We start from the raw sequence: 16,439 nt of genomic DNA on the forward strand, positions 1-16,439 counted from the left end.
GATCTGATTAAATAATACAGGAGGCTCATATTTAGCTTTGTTGACAAGAGGTTCAAACTCCATTATTAGAACAGTCACCTAAACAGCCCCAGGATGATCTGAAGCCTGAAAAGCTGATCTTCAGGGAAAGACATCAAGAATTCTGCCCTCGATCTATGATGGAAAGAACATTATGATGTACTGTTAACAACTGACATGACAGAAAAACCACAAGATACTTGTAGATTCACGTTTCTTGATTAAGAAGACATACACCATTTCCTCTACAGCACTGGCTGCCCAGCCTGTCAGTAGTCCTTAAACTGATAGCTATTGACGTAAAAAGTATCTTCTCAAGGCTCTGATCAAGTTGCCTCCAGAAGACATAGACATTTTTCTGTCCAAGGCAACAGAACATGATTTTCTGATTCCTTAGTATACTTTTTCTTTGGTCACTTCTTGCTTATTATTATTATAGTTTGACACCATCTGTTAAGTGAATACAGATTTTTCAATATACTCTCCATTATTTGTGGCTTCTCTTTTCCAGTAGTCATGTGAGAGTTTGACCATAAAGAAGGCTGAGCACCTAGGAACTGACATTTTCAAATTACGATGCTGGAAAAGACTTTTGAGAGTCCCTTGCACAGCAAGTAAATCAAACCAGTCAATCCTAGAGGAAATCAAACCTGAATATTCATTAGAAGGACTGATGCTGAAGCTTCAATATTTTGGCCACCTGATGCGAAGAACCAGTTCATTGGAAAAGACTCTAATGCTGGGAAAGATTGAGGGCAGCAGGAGAAAGGGGCAACAGAGGATGAGATGGTTAGATAGCATCACCAATTCAATGGGCATGAGTTTGACCAAACTCCAGGAGATAGTCAGGGACAAGGAAACCTGGTATGCTATAATCCATGGGGTCCCAAAGAGTTGCAAAAAACTTAGCAACTGAATAATAATAAAACTCCATTATTTACATCCTGCTATTTTTTCACTCCCTAAGGAAAAACAAACTCTTTTGCTCATTTGTCTCTTAGCTACTGTGGTAGTTAATTTTATGTATCATTTGACTGGCTCAAGGGATGCCCAGATATCTGGTAAAATTTGATTTCTGTATTTGGTCTGTGAGGGTGTTTCTGCATGAGATTACACTTGAGATGGTGAGCTCAGTAAAGTAAATTTCCCTCCCTAATGTGAGTGGGCGTCATCCAATCTGCTAAGGGCCTGAATGTAACAAAAAGGTAGAGGAAGGAGACATCTGCACCTTTTTCCTGCCTCATTGCTGGTGAGCCAGGACATCTCATCCCACCCTCTCCTGCCCTTAGGCTGGAGTCTAGTCTATTGGCTTCCGTGGTTCTCGGGCCTTCAGGCTCAGATTGAGCTATACTACTATGAATCATGGGCTTCCTCAGCCTCCAGGACTACATGTCCCAATTCCTCATAATAGATCTCCCTTTATATCTTATTGGTTCTATTTCTTTGGAGAACCCCGACTAACAAAGCTACAATTTTGAGTTAACTTGTTGCTAGACTTGTCTTCCTCCATCTGATTCTGCTGACAGAAAAATGTAATAGTAATTCCTTTTAACATTTCAGAAGGTAGAGTTCGTCTTATCAGCGCCTTCTTATTCTTAAATGTCAGTCATATAGTGCACCTGAGATGTCAGCCTTGTAAACAGTGGACTTTGCCTCAACAGAGTGACTTTTTTCAGATCATCCCAACCCTGCCAACGAAACCTACCACAGCAGGAATGGGAACTATTACTGGAGCTAAAATAACTGTAATCAGTCTGTGCTCTTCAGAGAATTTGTGGCCAAAAATCTGTTTATTTTAAAGGAACAACAATTGGCTCACTATTATTGACATAAACAGTATGCACACTGCCAATGGTGTCTGTACCCCTTTCTGGTACTTCTTGTGAAACTGCCTTCTGCTCCGGAAGCCCCACAAGCTAGTTTAAATTCATCACCCAGTTGATAAAATAACATTTATGTTTTAAAACAGGTCAAGAAAAAATTAAACATAAATTCTCTCTGTGTGTGAGTTTGGGCCTTCTCCCTCCCGAATGTGCAGTGTGCATCTGCTTTACACGATAACCAGAGCTCCTCATAGATGGGAGTGCCGACTCAGCTGTAAAGATCAATTTTTTTCTTTCTTCTGATGAAATGTAATTTCTTAACAGAGTAATGTTCTTCCTCAGCTCGGTAGGGTGTTATGGTGAGTTGCTGTTTGCTTTGAATGTGTTTACCTGGACTATGTATCCTTAGTAAAGTTTATTTAAACTATCATATTTGATGTTTGATCTTTTGTATCAAAATGTATCTGTTTATGCCTTCGGCCTCTAACAGGTTTACTAGTTCTCAGAGCTTTCTGAGAATCTGCCGCCTAGGTTTTAATCATCAGTTTGGCTTGAATAATATTCCCTTTTTTTTCTTCTTAATTTGATAATTAATTGAATTTTCATCAACAGAGTATTGTCACAGATAATCACATAGCCATTGATTTCCTCTTTGCTAGCCAAGGGAAAATTGACAATGTAAAGAAACACTTTTAACATAAATATTACACATAAGGAAAGACTATAGGTAAGTGAGCACATTGTTTGAGACGTTACTCACACCCCAAACTCTAAAACAATTCAGGATAACTTAATAGGTCATTATCACCTTCACCCTCACCCCTTATTATTTGTCTCTGAAACACCTTTCAATGCTGGGCCAAAAAATGTGAGATCAAGGAATACAGTGGTGAAATGAGGGGCCAGAAAGCAACTTGCTTAACCTTCATACACTTAAGGATAGTAATTTTTGAACGTGGAATTTTTCAGTATTTTCTTAGCTTTCCTAAGATTTTGAATATCTTTTCTCTGATCTGAACCAATCCAGAGGAAATAGTTTTGAGAAGCATTTACTCACTCTTCATTTTTACTTGCAACAACTCCCTTACAGGTAATATGGTATCTCATTTTATGTCAGGCAAGGAACTGAAATAAAATCCTGGAGTATTTATGAACAGGGTGTGAACTGGCAATAGTCAAACCACTAAGCCACCTCCACGTCCAAGCTTTTTTCCCTACCTTCCAACTATACTTTATATTCTCCCAATATGAGTATGTGCACGTGGTGTTGTTCTAACATCTCTGAACTACTGTAAGAACAACTCCATAAATAATGTTCCTTCCAGGGAATATCACGGGTTTTTATTTTTGTTTGAGAATTACTAGATTGCCCTCAACATGTCCAAACATTCAAATCTTTAAAGTCCTCAATTCATAATGTGATCTTTTCCAGCAAACCAGTTTTTATTTAAAAAAATATTGCCCTTAAATAGAGAAAATAATATGAATCTATTTATTTCATCTTTTTTATTTAATATTTATTATAGTCCTTCAAAACAAGTATTTCTTGATTTATAAATTACTTTTTTGTTATGACTCAGTGGTATTATTTATTCTAAAGGTGTTGATCTAATAACTCAAACTTGGGCGAGAGGAAATGCTAAAAGTGTGAAACTTTAACATTTATTTGTGTTTATACTCATTGAGAATCTTTATAGGGCAATAAGAAGAGCTTGGATTCTGAATTCCAAATATATGATTTAAGTTTCTAAGAGGAGCACTTGTTGTGACCTTGGTCAATTTAATGCACCTTATTTAAAAAGAAAAATTGAATATACTCCAATATAACTCAAGAGGCGACATCTTACTCTCATTAATAAAACTGATAAGGATAAATTACAGTCCAGGATGCTTTATAGACAGATTTGGGCATAAAATATCCTTTCTAAGAGGGCAGTGTGCAAATGAGTTTCCCATGCCTCCTGATGGTAGGAGTTGGGGCGGGGGGACAGTGAAGAACCTAGGAGAATACTTTAGAAAAAAAAGCTTATCTTCCTTCTCCCACCCAGGGGATCTAAAGGCAGGAAGTGAGATTTGATCTGATGACAGACTGAAACTTCAATAGCCATCAGGTGTTTAATACTGGAAAGTGAGATGTGAGTGATGTAAAACTCTGATATTTATGCAAGATTATCTGTCAGAGATGAGAAAACTAACAGAGCTAGTTTAAAGGGCAGTTTTGAGAGCAGCACTGAAACTATTTCCTTGTACAAGGCTGAGTCTAGATATTTGAATAAATATTCTATTTGTGCAGCACACGGCACAAAGTATGAACTCAAGGTGTGCTGGTTCCTTCCCTCTAACTAGTTCTGGGTCCTTCACAAGACTCTGAGGGTCCTCTCTTACAACACACGTGGAGTCACTGCAATTAGGAGAAATGCTGTCTCATTCACACACTTTCTGGTTCCTTGGGTTCCTTTCATTCTCTACATCCATTCACTTAATATGAAGTCTCAAAACTAGGGAAATAATGTCTAGGAAGAATACAAAAAAATAAATAAATAAATAAAAGAGAGCTGAATTTTAAATTGGCCGTATTCTGAACCTCACAATTTAGGTCAAACAGATTTTAACACTGTTCAGGTATTACAAGTTTCCCAAGGAGCAAAGAAAAAGAAAAAAACTTCTTTCTGGCAGTTATATCAAATTGAGGCTTTAATTCCTATGGATTTTTCATTACATGTGATTCTATAAACTCACAAATCTATAAATGTTAACATGATTAACAGTTTTTAACTATTTCAACAAGCTCTTGTTAATTTTAACTAAGTGAAGAGAAACAGCAGGCTATTGGAGAGAATCAATAAAAATATATCTTTAAACAATTTTTTTAAAGCAGTCTTATTATTAATCAACAAAATAAGTGTATTTTATTTGAAAAGTATTTTTCAGAGGAAGTGTTTTGTTGAGTACATGAGATTCCCAAGGAACATATTAGTATTTATGTAAATAGTTGAAAACAGCTTCAGTGTGTTTGGAAAGTTCATTATTTCATAAAATGTAAGTATTCTACCTGAAGCAATAGCTATTTTGTTTAGCAGATTTTGTCCTTAACTAAATTGATATTAAAATTTAGGCTAGCCTTATTTCTAATTATCCCAAATTCTGAATCAGTAGAATTGAGTGCAAAATTTTTAAAAAATGATTATATGTTTCAGTTATAGTTTCCATCAAGATAAGGAGATACTGGGTAAACAGAAAAGGTAGTGCTGGATGGGGCAGAACCCATGAGAAAGCAGAGCACAACTAAAGCAAAGCTATAGCACAACTGAATGGGGACCTGGATTCTAGGCCCAAAGCCCTGAAACCAACGCTATGGTGGCCTAGGGTGTAGGCAGAAGGCTTTCACCAGGCAGGCAGGCAGTCACCAGGAGTCCGAAAGGACACGGCAGCAGGCTAACACAGAACTTGCTGTCAGGAGGTCTGGCAGCAGGAAGCAGAGAACCCAGACAGTGGGCTGGGATTCAAGGCAAAAGCTTCAGTCTTTGAGTGCACCCAAAGACAGGCAGGTAGGTTCCTGAAGATTCTGGAAGGTTTAGTTCTGAAAATGTCATCGTAATTAGCACACAAAGTAAGTACCAAATTAATCCAAGTGTGTTTAGTCCCAGATCATGGCACTAGATAAATTTCTTTGGCCTAAATGAGAAATGACTCCAGCAGCTGGGGCTACGTTGAACCTGCAAGTGAATTCAAGAGAACAGGAATTTAGTGGTGGGGCGGGCGGTGGTGGTTGGGGTGTGTTTTCATATTTATGTTAGATCCTTGAGAGGACTATTCATCATCCTGACTCACTTTTTTCCAGCTCCAAGATGAGATTATTTTTGTATATATGCTTTAAGGGAAAGTTGAGAGAATTTAATGTCACTATGGCCCTAGAGTTCTTTGCATTTATTTTTCTCTTTTGGAAAGTCTCAATGTTAATTCTTCATTTAGACCAAGGCTTAACTGGAAGCAATTTATGATACTACTGTGAAGTGTGCCATCCTTAGAAAGTGTCACATTAAGCTTTTTTGAATGAAAAATCCTGTTCTTTCCTTCACCAGAGTTCCCCAGATAGTATATTTACATACAAACATGAACATACAGAAACACACTCTGCCATTGTACTCTCTTCCTCTCTTTATACATTAATAAGTATGTGTGTTTAGGTAGAATCTATACTCCAATACTTTGGCCACCTCATGCGAAGAGTTGACTCATTGGAAAAGACCCTGATGCTGGAAGGGATTGGGGGCAGGAGGAAAAGGGGACGACAAAGGATGAGATAGTTGGATGGCATCACTGACTCGATGGACATGAGTTTGAGTGAACTCCAGGAGTTGGTGATGGACAGGGAGGCCTGGCGTGCTGCGATTCATGGGGTCACAAAGAGTCAGACACGACTGAGCGACTGAACTGAACTGACTGATATACATATATACGCCATGCAAGCCTACTTTTTATACAATATGGAAAAAAGCAATAAGCTTCTAAAATTAAACAAAAAGAAAGAAGAGTGTTTACTCTATCCAAAGCTCAGTGCAATTACTTCTTAGCCTTTTACAGGAAAAAGGCCAGAATTCAATTGCAAGTTTTCTACACACTTTATTAAGGTAGAAGATAAAATACTTCCTCCAATCAGAGAGAAAAATTGAGAATGAAAAAAATGTAGACTCTGACAAGAGTTGCCTGGAACCCTTAATGGATTGTAAGTATTGCTAACATTTTTGGGTAGAAATAAAAGTAATTTCTACATGAAAATGGAAACAGATTCATTTAACTGGAGTTCTTCCCCTTCTATGTTTGTTTTTGTGACACCAAAACATCCACTCTTGCTTCTCCTGCTTCTCTTTTCATTTCCATTATGCTCTGTAAAAAGAACTCCAGTTATCAATTTCTTATTTGCTCAACCACCCTTTGCCTTTTCTTTCGTTTATTCTCCCTTAAGTTTTATCCAGTCATATTCCTCACTTTCCTCTCCTGCCTTTCTCTCCTTTTAACTGTTAATGTTCAGTAGAATACCACTCTCTTATTTTTTTCCCATCTATTTCCATCCAATACTATACATAGTTGAAATATATCATGAGAATTTGTTTTAACCTCAAATATTAAATGGAATCTCTTCTTTCTTCTCTCCTCTTCTCTTCTTCCTCCCTTTCTCTCTCTCTCATCAATTAGAAAATATGTTATACTAGCTAAACTTTCTTATGAATCATCATTTTATCCCAGAAGCAATCTAGTGCATTTAGTTCCTTTGGGTAGACCTCTACTCCTGCCAGACATTTTAGATTTCTTCTTTACCAGCTCCTCAAGGAATTTTCTTTTTATTGTTTAGATATTTTTCTTAGAGTCTTCAGTTGAGGCTGAGACTCTTAAGTTTCTCAGAGTAACACGTGATCATCTAATATGCTTAAGAACTGGCACACCTCCAACCTGATGATTTCCCTTCTCTTTTAGCCTTTTAGCCTCTTTTTTCCTTCTCACACTCTGTATCCTTGGAAAACCCTAAGCAAGATCTCCTCTGGAGATCTCATTCACTCTCATGATTTCAACTCTATGAGTTATTTTCAAATCTACTACCAGTCTTTAAATTACCAACAGAATTTCTTTTTCCCACATTCCCAGTTGTCTGTAAATGCTTTCCACAAAAACTTTGAGTTTCATGTTTTCTAAACCAGTAACTTCATTAAAAAGACACACACACACAGATTCCTTTATATATCTTAAATGGAAACCCAGTATTGTATCACATTAAAGCTAATAGAACAGCAGATACTTATGAAAGCCTTAAAGGCAACAAATGGGCCATTTCGTTTATGCGCACACATGCATACAGAAAGAGTTACAGGTCACAGTTGAGTTATATTTCTGTGGCTTGGTTTTGCATGCACAGTGTAGATGGACAGTATCCACATTTCAGCAGGCCTAAATTTGGAAAATATCATTGAGAAGCAACAGTGTCTCAGCAATATTAGAATTCCAAATATGAACTCATAGTGGGAAAAAGCAGATTTATTCTGAAGTATGAACAAGGAGTGAATTGGCATTGAAGCCCAGGTTAATGCCATTAGTGCTCTCATTGAGCGTAAATGTAGTATTATGCATTTACATGAACGTGTTGTCTTATTTATTAAAATTTTTAAAACTTAATTTTTAAATTATGTTCTGTGACTTTTATTTTTTTTCTATTTCATTATAGTCTGTATATTTTGAAAATTTTTTTCTAATTTAATTCAATTTTATTTTTTAACTTTACAATATTGTATTGGTTTTGCCATATATCAAAATGAATCTGCCACAGGTATACATGTGTTCCCCATCCTGAACCCTCCTCCCACCTCTCTCCCCATACCATCCCTCTGGGTCGTCCCAGTGCACCAGCCCCAAGCATCCAGAATCGTGCATCGAACCTGGACTGGCAACTCCTTTCATATATGATATTATACATGTTTCAGTGCCATTCTCCCAAATCATCCCACCCTCTCCCTTTCCCACAGAGTCCAAAACACTGTTCTATACATCAGTGTCTCTTTTGCTGTCTCATATACAGGGTTATTGTTACCATCTTTCTAAATTCCATATATATGCGTTAGTATACTATATTGGTGTTTTTCTTTCTGGCTTACTTCACTCTGTATAATACGCTTCAGTTTCATCCACCTCATTAGAACTGGCTCAAATGCATTCTTTTTAATGGCTGAGTAATACTCCATTGTGTATATATGACTTAAAAACTGAAATTTCAGCATTTGAGGAACCATAGCAATTTACAAATCACAGTTTAAAAGGCATTATTTTATTTAAATGAATGAAATCATTCCTTACCAAACAATATTTTCTCATTATAATCTCTGTTTTGGTAAAATAATCACTGGGCTTCCCACATAGCTCAGCAGTAAAGAATCCACCTGCAATGCAGGACACACAGGTTTGATCCCTGTACAGAAGAGCCAGGCAGGTTTCAAAGAGTCAGACATGACTTAGTGACTAAACAACAACAGTAACACAGTGATCACTGCTGCTTATTTTCTTCATGCTGCTGCTAAGTCATGTCAGTCGTGTCCGACTCTGTGCCGATAGACGGCAGCCCACCAGGCTCCCCTGTCTCTGGGATTCTCCAGGCAAGAACACTGGAGTGGGTTGCCATTTCCTTCTCCAGTGAATGAAAGTGAAAAGTGAAAGTGAAGTCGCTCAGTCATCTCTGACTCTTCGCGACCCCATGGACTGCAGCCTACCAGGCTCCTCCGTCCATGGGATTTTCCACGCAAGGGTACTGGAGTGGGTTGCCATTGCCTTCTCTGTATTTTCTTCATATATAACCCCAATTCATTTTATTGCTAACTGCAATATATAGTCCACCAGTTTCCTCTGTCCATGGGATTTCCCAGGCAAGAATACTGGAGTGGGTTGCCATTTCCTTCTCCAGGGGAACTTCCTGACCCAGAGATCCCTGCATTGCAGGTGGATTCTTTACCTCTGAGCCTCTGGGGAAGACCTAAGTGCCAAATATTTCTAGTTACTTTATAAGGTTATGCATTATTTTAAAATCTTAATCTTTGCATCTTCAACAGACACACAAATACACTGACTAAAACATTTTACCCTCTCTCCACATTTGTCAAATCCATGCCAAAATCTGTTTAGGATCTTCCTTTAACTATACAGAATCCCTCAATTTTCTCCTATTGCCAAGTTCTCTGGCCCTTGTGGTACACACCACTCTTTGGCAGGTAATTATACACTGCTGACTTATTGTGTTCATTCCATATGCATATCTCCTCCAACCTAGATGATACATACTTCGAAAAAAGGAACCTCTATTCTCTTCATCTCTACTCCCTTCCACCTAACACATGTTCAGAGTGACTAAAATAGGCTAGGCATGTGGGAGTAATCTCAAAATGTTTTAACATTGTCATCTTTTAATCTTCATATTGAATACTCAATGCTTTCATTATTTTTTGTTTCATGTAACTTTAAAAAAATTACCTTTGTTAGTTTCTTGGTATCTGTGTACACATTCTGTATAACTCAGTTTGGCTATATTGAATTTAACTCAAACCCTGGGATAGGGAAGAGCTTTCAGTACTAATGATTACCAAATTTTCTCATGAAGTAGATAGAATGCAACCTTCATAATCAAAATAGAAGAATTAAACATGACCTTTTACACACACAGATCTATGTGAGCCCCTAGGTGGGTCCTCTACCCTATTCTCATTCTGAGAACCAGTGCCTGAAAGGATTATTAATATGCTCTGTTGGGGGAAAAAATGTATGGAAGAGTTTAAAATTAAAAGAACAAAGAATTTGGTTACATTAAAATTCAAAAATTTTACCATATCAGATTTAGATTTTTTTTTTTTTTCTTTTTTCTTACTCCTTCCCTTGAATCAGTCCTGGAGAAACTACAGAAAATAGAAGGATTCAAGGATCTAAAAAAATAACACAAAAACCTGTGAGAGCTCCAGACAGACTGAAAACATCTCAGAAAGAATAAAGAAGAATGGTGATGCAGGCAGCATCTGTCTCTGGCTAAGAGAACCTAGGCACATCTCTGAGAGACTGTGTTGGAGATGTATTATGTTTTACTCTTCTCTCAACGTTGCCATAGACCATTATTGCCTGCCTCATCACCACAATGGAGAGGGAAATGGCAACCCACTCCAGTGTTCTTGCCTGGAGAATCACCAGGACAGAGGAGCCTGGTGGGCTGCTGTCCGTGGGGTCTCACAGAGTCAGACATGACTGAAGCGACTTAGCATGCATGCATGCATGCATGCATGCATTAGAGGAGAAGATGGCAACCCACTCCGGTGTTCTTGCCTGGAGACTCCCAGGGACAGGGAAGCCTGGTGGGCTGCAGTCTATGGGGTCGCACAGAGTCAGACACGGCTGAAGTGACTTAGCAGCAGCAGCAGCAGCAGCATCACCACAAAAATTGCCTCAAGCCTAGACTACTTGGTCTGGAGGAAACAGATGTATATCAGACAAAATTCAAAGGTAGTACAAAATCCACTGGAGTGAGGAGCTGGTATAAATGGGATGGACAGGCTAGTACCCTCAAGCATTCATTATTTGTCTTCTCTGCTCCAGGCAGCAGGGATCACATCACCCTGAAGAACGTCTTGCCTGGTGGTTAAGACAGCAAAGAATCTGCCTGCAATTTGGGAGACCTTGGTTCAGTCCCTGGGTCAGGAAGATCCCCTGGAGAAGGGAATGGCAACCCACTCCAGTATTCTTGCCTGAATAATTCCATGGACAGAGGAGCCAAGGGGTCACAAAGAGTCAGACAGGATTGAGTGAGTAACACTTTCACTTTTCAGGCTACTTCTATCTAAGGTCTTTTTTTTTTTTTTTTTTTTTAAAGGTGAATCCTTCAGAACCTAGTGGGCTACCTAGTGACTTTGTAGTGCCTGGAGCTGTGTGCACTGGTGTCCCTTCCTGCCCTTTCCTTAAATTCACAGAGATGACAGGTACTTACAGGACTTTGGGTTTTCCCCAACACATACTAAAAGTCAGAGCAGGAAGACGTTCTAAGAGAACATGAACTTAAAAGTCAACATGACTAGACTCTTAGAAGAACAATCTTTTCAACAGAGAAAGCAAAATCAACAAAGTCTATCACATGAAGCAGTTATTAAAATAAAAATTTTAAACAATCATGCTGCTGCTGCTGCTAAATCACTTCAGTCGTGTCCAACTCTGTGCGACCCCATAGACGGCAGCCCATCAGGCTCCCTTGTCCCTGGGATTCTCTAGGCAAAAACACTGGAGTGGGTTGCCATTTCCTTCTCCAATGCATGAAAGTGAAAAGTGAAAGGAAGTCGCTCAGTCATATCAGACTTTTAGTGACCACATGGACTGCAGCCTACCATGGGGTGTTCCAGGCAAGAGTACTGGAGTGGGGTGCCATTGTCTTCTCCAAGCAATCATGATAAATGCCCTTAAAATGATGAATATTAGTAATACTTAGTTGGAGGAAATAAATAGAAAAAAGTAGAAATATACTAATTCTGAAAAATAAGTTATAATAGTTTAAGATGAATAGTAGGATAAAATATTAGAGAAATAAATTAATGCACTTGTAGACTATCTTGAAGCACTCTTCCTGAGGGTTAGCATGAAAAGGAAAAGGGAAATAATACATAAGCTAATAAAGTATAAGATAACAGATACAGAGAAGAAAAGCAGAACTACCAACATATGGAAAATAGGAATACATAAAAAATAAAAATTGAATTTTTAATGAAATATAAGGACATTAGTAAGTTCTAAAACCTTCCTATAAAGAAATAAAAACCAAATCTATTTTAGACTTCCTAACAGTAGCTTTGATGACAAGATAGTTTTAAGCAATATTTTTGAAGTATTTAAATAAACCAGCTTTGAATTATAATTTTTAATCAGCCAGATTGTTATTTAAATGTGAGGCGTATGCACAGCTACCTTTCCCAGCTTTCCTTGGAGTTAAGTGTTTCTTTCTCTTTATATTTGGCCAAGAGAAAATAGGCTGAAGTATACTACTTCTAGGTCTTTCCAACAGAAGTATGTGAGTTTTCTGTACCCATGTGTTGGTGAATACTGATTTCCTTTGTCAACCTAGGTCCCCGAATGACCATGTGGAATACAACACCCTCCTTGCAGATGATTGTTCTTTGTATGAGGAAGAAATTATTTTTTATTATGTAAAATCATTGTTGTTTTGTGGATTATCTATAACTTATGTTGCCTTGATGCAAATAACTTTGTACAGACAGACCTCATTTGACTGTACTTTGCTTTATTGTGCTTTGCAGATATTGCATTTTTAACAAGTTGAAAGTCTGTTGCAACCCTGCACTGAGCACGTTTATTGGTGCCATTTTTTTCCAACAAACATTTTCTCACTTTGTGTCTCTGTGCCACGTCTGGTAATTCTCACAATATTTCAAACTTTTCACTATTATTTTATTATTATTATTATATTTGTTATGGTGATCTATGATCTTTTTAATTTCTGTTACAACTTGATGAAGGCTCAGATGCTGGTTAGCATTTTTTAGCATGGAGAGAGTGGGTTGTTAAGTACACGTCTACTTAATTTTACTAGTTACTCCCACACTGCTCTTTGTAGCCACATATGATAGTTGTCACATCCCCACATCCCACTAATACAACATTATCAAACTTTCTAATGTTTGCCAGTTCTATAGTTTAAATGTTCTAATGTTTAAAGTCATACTGTATTGTTTTAATTGTATATCTCTAATTATTAATGATTTTGAGGATTCCAGTCACATGAGTTTGGTCCAACATGGGATTTTATTTGTTCAGGATAGATAACATCAATGGAACAGATTGAGGAAGTCTTTCTTTAAGAAAGAAAGGAAATTCATGAGGCCAAACTCAGAAGAAGATAATGCAAGGTGTGAATTTCCCACCTGCTTTCCTCCCACAGAGAAATGTCAAGTCCTGGGTGCTGCTAAATAGTGCATATGTCTGAATTCTAAGGGAAGACACACTTCTTCAGTCACTTTCCCTCCTTACAGTTCCAGCCTGGGAGTAGCCTTGTCAGTAGGGAACTGTGGTATACAGTCATCAGGATTTAGATGGGAACTTTTTACAGTTGTTTGGGAATGACAACAGTTCATAAGACCTTGGACAAATCCATGGACTTGTAGAACAACATGACTGGGTCAGAGACCTAAATCAAAAATTTCTTGAGCGTTGTTCTGCTGACCCGTTTTCTAGGCAATGAATTGTGCTCTCTACTTTCTGCCTAAAGAGTACCTTTTATTTACCCATTTAAAATTGACACTGAGAAGCTGTTTAGCAATCTGCTGGTAGTATCATCTATACTTAGACCTACACTGCGGAAAAGGCCCCTGTCCATGGGTATATTGTCAGAATCAAGTCGGGAAATCAGAGATCAATTATGTATTTCAAATAGATGTGGTACAGGAAATTTGTGACATAGATATTAAAAACCATGAGAGAGAAAAAGGGAATGGAGATGCAACTCAGATATTAGTAATGTAGGGAAGTTGCTTATGACTCTCAGGTTTATGGAAACAAAAGAGGACGTGATGTTTCCTGTGCATACAAGCGGGACTAAGCCATGGCTACCGGAACCAAGGAGGAGATCCCATGGCCTAGGTTGAAATTGGTGAAGGACTACAACCCATTTCCATAAATATTCCTAAAACAGAGAAGAAGAAATAAACCCTTCTTCTCTCTTCCCCACCTCTGACAGTATACTGGGGACTTTCATTTGTTGACAAGACAAAGGAAACAGGATAATGTAGTTTGCAGATTCTCAGACGCAAAATTGCAGTGAAAAGTGGAGAACAGATACAGTGCCAGGAATAACAGGATGGACAAAATGGGCATGGGATTTTGAAGTTTATATAATTTTGAAAGAACAATACTAGTAAGCTTGTAAACAGTTACATTTTCGGAGATGTTATTAGGTATGAGCCAATATTGGATTTTGGCTTATTACCCTGGTCCCAGTAAAACCTGAGCTTGCACTAACAGAGCTTAGTCTGCTGTCTAAGGCTTCCATTGCCTAATAAAATAATCAGAATCTGGGCTCAACTGGTGATCTCTGTTTAATAGCAATATCCCCTGGCTGTTTGTGGAGACAATGAACAACCAAAATTCATTGTTTTATGAATTCCATAATAATGACAGTTATATCATCACTTTTCTCCAATGGGACACAGAAAGACACTTTGGCCTAGGGCAAGTTGGTTTCTCCTCAACATTCTCTTTCTAATCACCAAGGTATACTATTCTCTCTCTTTTCAAAAAATTTATTATTTTATTATCTTAAAAATATTTGGAGTATGTAGTTGATTTACAATGTTATATTAGTTTCTGGTACACAGCAAGGTGAATCAGTTTATATATATATATATATATATATATATATATATATATATATATATATACACATATGTGTGTGTGTGTGCGTGTGTGTTTTATATATATATATAAATATACATATATATATATATCTAAAGAAATATATATATATATATATTTCTTTAGATTCTTTTCTCATATAGGCCATTACAGAGTATTGAGCAGAATTCCATGTGCTATACAGCAGGTTCTATTAGTTATCTATTTTCTATATAGTGGTGTATATATGTCAATCCCAGAAAGACAAACATCATATACCACTTACATATGGAATTAAAAAAAAATTTAGAGGGTACAAATAGAAAAAAAAAGTTTTTAATTTAAAATGAGTGCAAATTAACTTAGTTACAAAACAAAAGTAGAGTCAGAAAAGTATAAAACGAACTTATGATCATCAGGGGATGTGAAGAGGGAAGGGCTAAATTGGGACATTGAGAGTACTGGTCTCTTTTAGCTCAAACATTAATTTTTTTAAATATAAATTTATTTTAACTGGAGGCTAATTACTTTACAATATTGTATTGGTTTTGCCATACATCAACATGAATCTGCCACGGGTATACATGTGTTCCCCATCCTGAATGCCCCTCCCACCTCCCGCCCCATACCTGTTTTATACATCTGTGTCTCTTTTGCTGTCTCACATACAGGGTTATCGTTACCATCTTACTAAATTCCATATATATGTGTTACTATACTGTATTTTCTTTCTGATTTACTTTACTCTGTATAATAGGCTCCAGTTTCATCTACCTCATTAGAACTGATTCAAATGTATTCTTTTTAATGGCTAATAATCCGTTGTGTATATATATCACAGCTTTCTTATCCATTCATCTGCTGATGGACATCTAGGTTGCTTCCACGTCCTGGCTATTATAAACAGCGCTGCGATGAACATTGGGGTACACGTGTCTCTTTCAATTCTGGTTTGCTGGGTGTGTATGCCCAGTAGTGGGATTGCTGGGTCATAAGGCAGTTCTATTTCCAGTTTTTTAAGGAATCTCCACACTGTTCTCCATAGTGGCTGTACTAGTTTGCATTCCCACCAACAGTGTAAGAGGGTTCCCTTTTCTCCACACCCTCTCCATCATTTATTGCTTGTAGACTTTTGGATCGCAGCCATTCTGACTGGCATGAAATGGTACCTCATTGTGGTTTTGATTTGCATTTCTCTGATAATGAGTGATGTTGAGCTTCTTTTCATGTGTTTGTTAGCTATCTATATGTCTTCTTTGGCGAAGTGTCTGTTTAGTTCTTTGGCCTATTTTTTGATTGCGTCGTTTATTTTTCTGGACTTGAGCTGCAGGAGTTACTTGTATATTTCTGAGATTAGTTGTTTGTCAGTTGCTTCATTTGCTATTATTTTCTCCCATTCTGAAGGCTGTCTTTTCACCTTGCTTATAGTTTCCTTTGTTGTGCAGAAGCTTTTAATTTTAATTAGGTTCCATTTGTTTATTTTTGCTTTTATTTCCAATATTCTGGGAGGTGGGTCATAGAGGATCCTGCTGTGATTTATGTCGGAGTGTGTCAAACATTAAATTTATCCAGAGGAATGAGACCATAGCACAGAATCCAGCTCTAGTTACAGAGCACTTGAGCTTAATTTCTATTCTAACCTCTCTTCAGATACTTCTTAGATCAAAGGGACATATAAACTGTCATCTGCCA

Source organism: Bos javanicus, chromosome 17 (genome assembly GCF_032452875.1).
Source record: "Bos javanicus breed banteng chromosome 17, ARS-OSU_banteng_1.0, whole genome shotgun sequence".
Classification (NCBI taxonomy): Eukaryota; Metazoa; Chordata; class Mammalia; order Artiodactyla; family Bovidae; genus Bos; species Bos javanicus.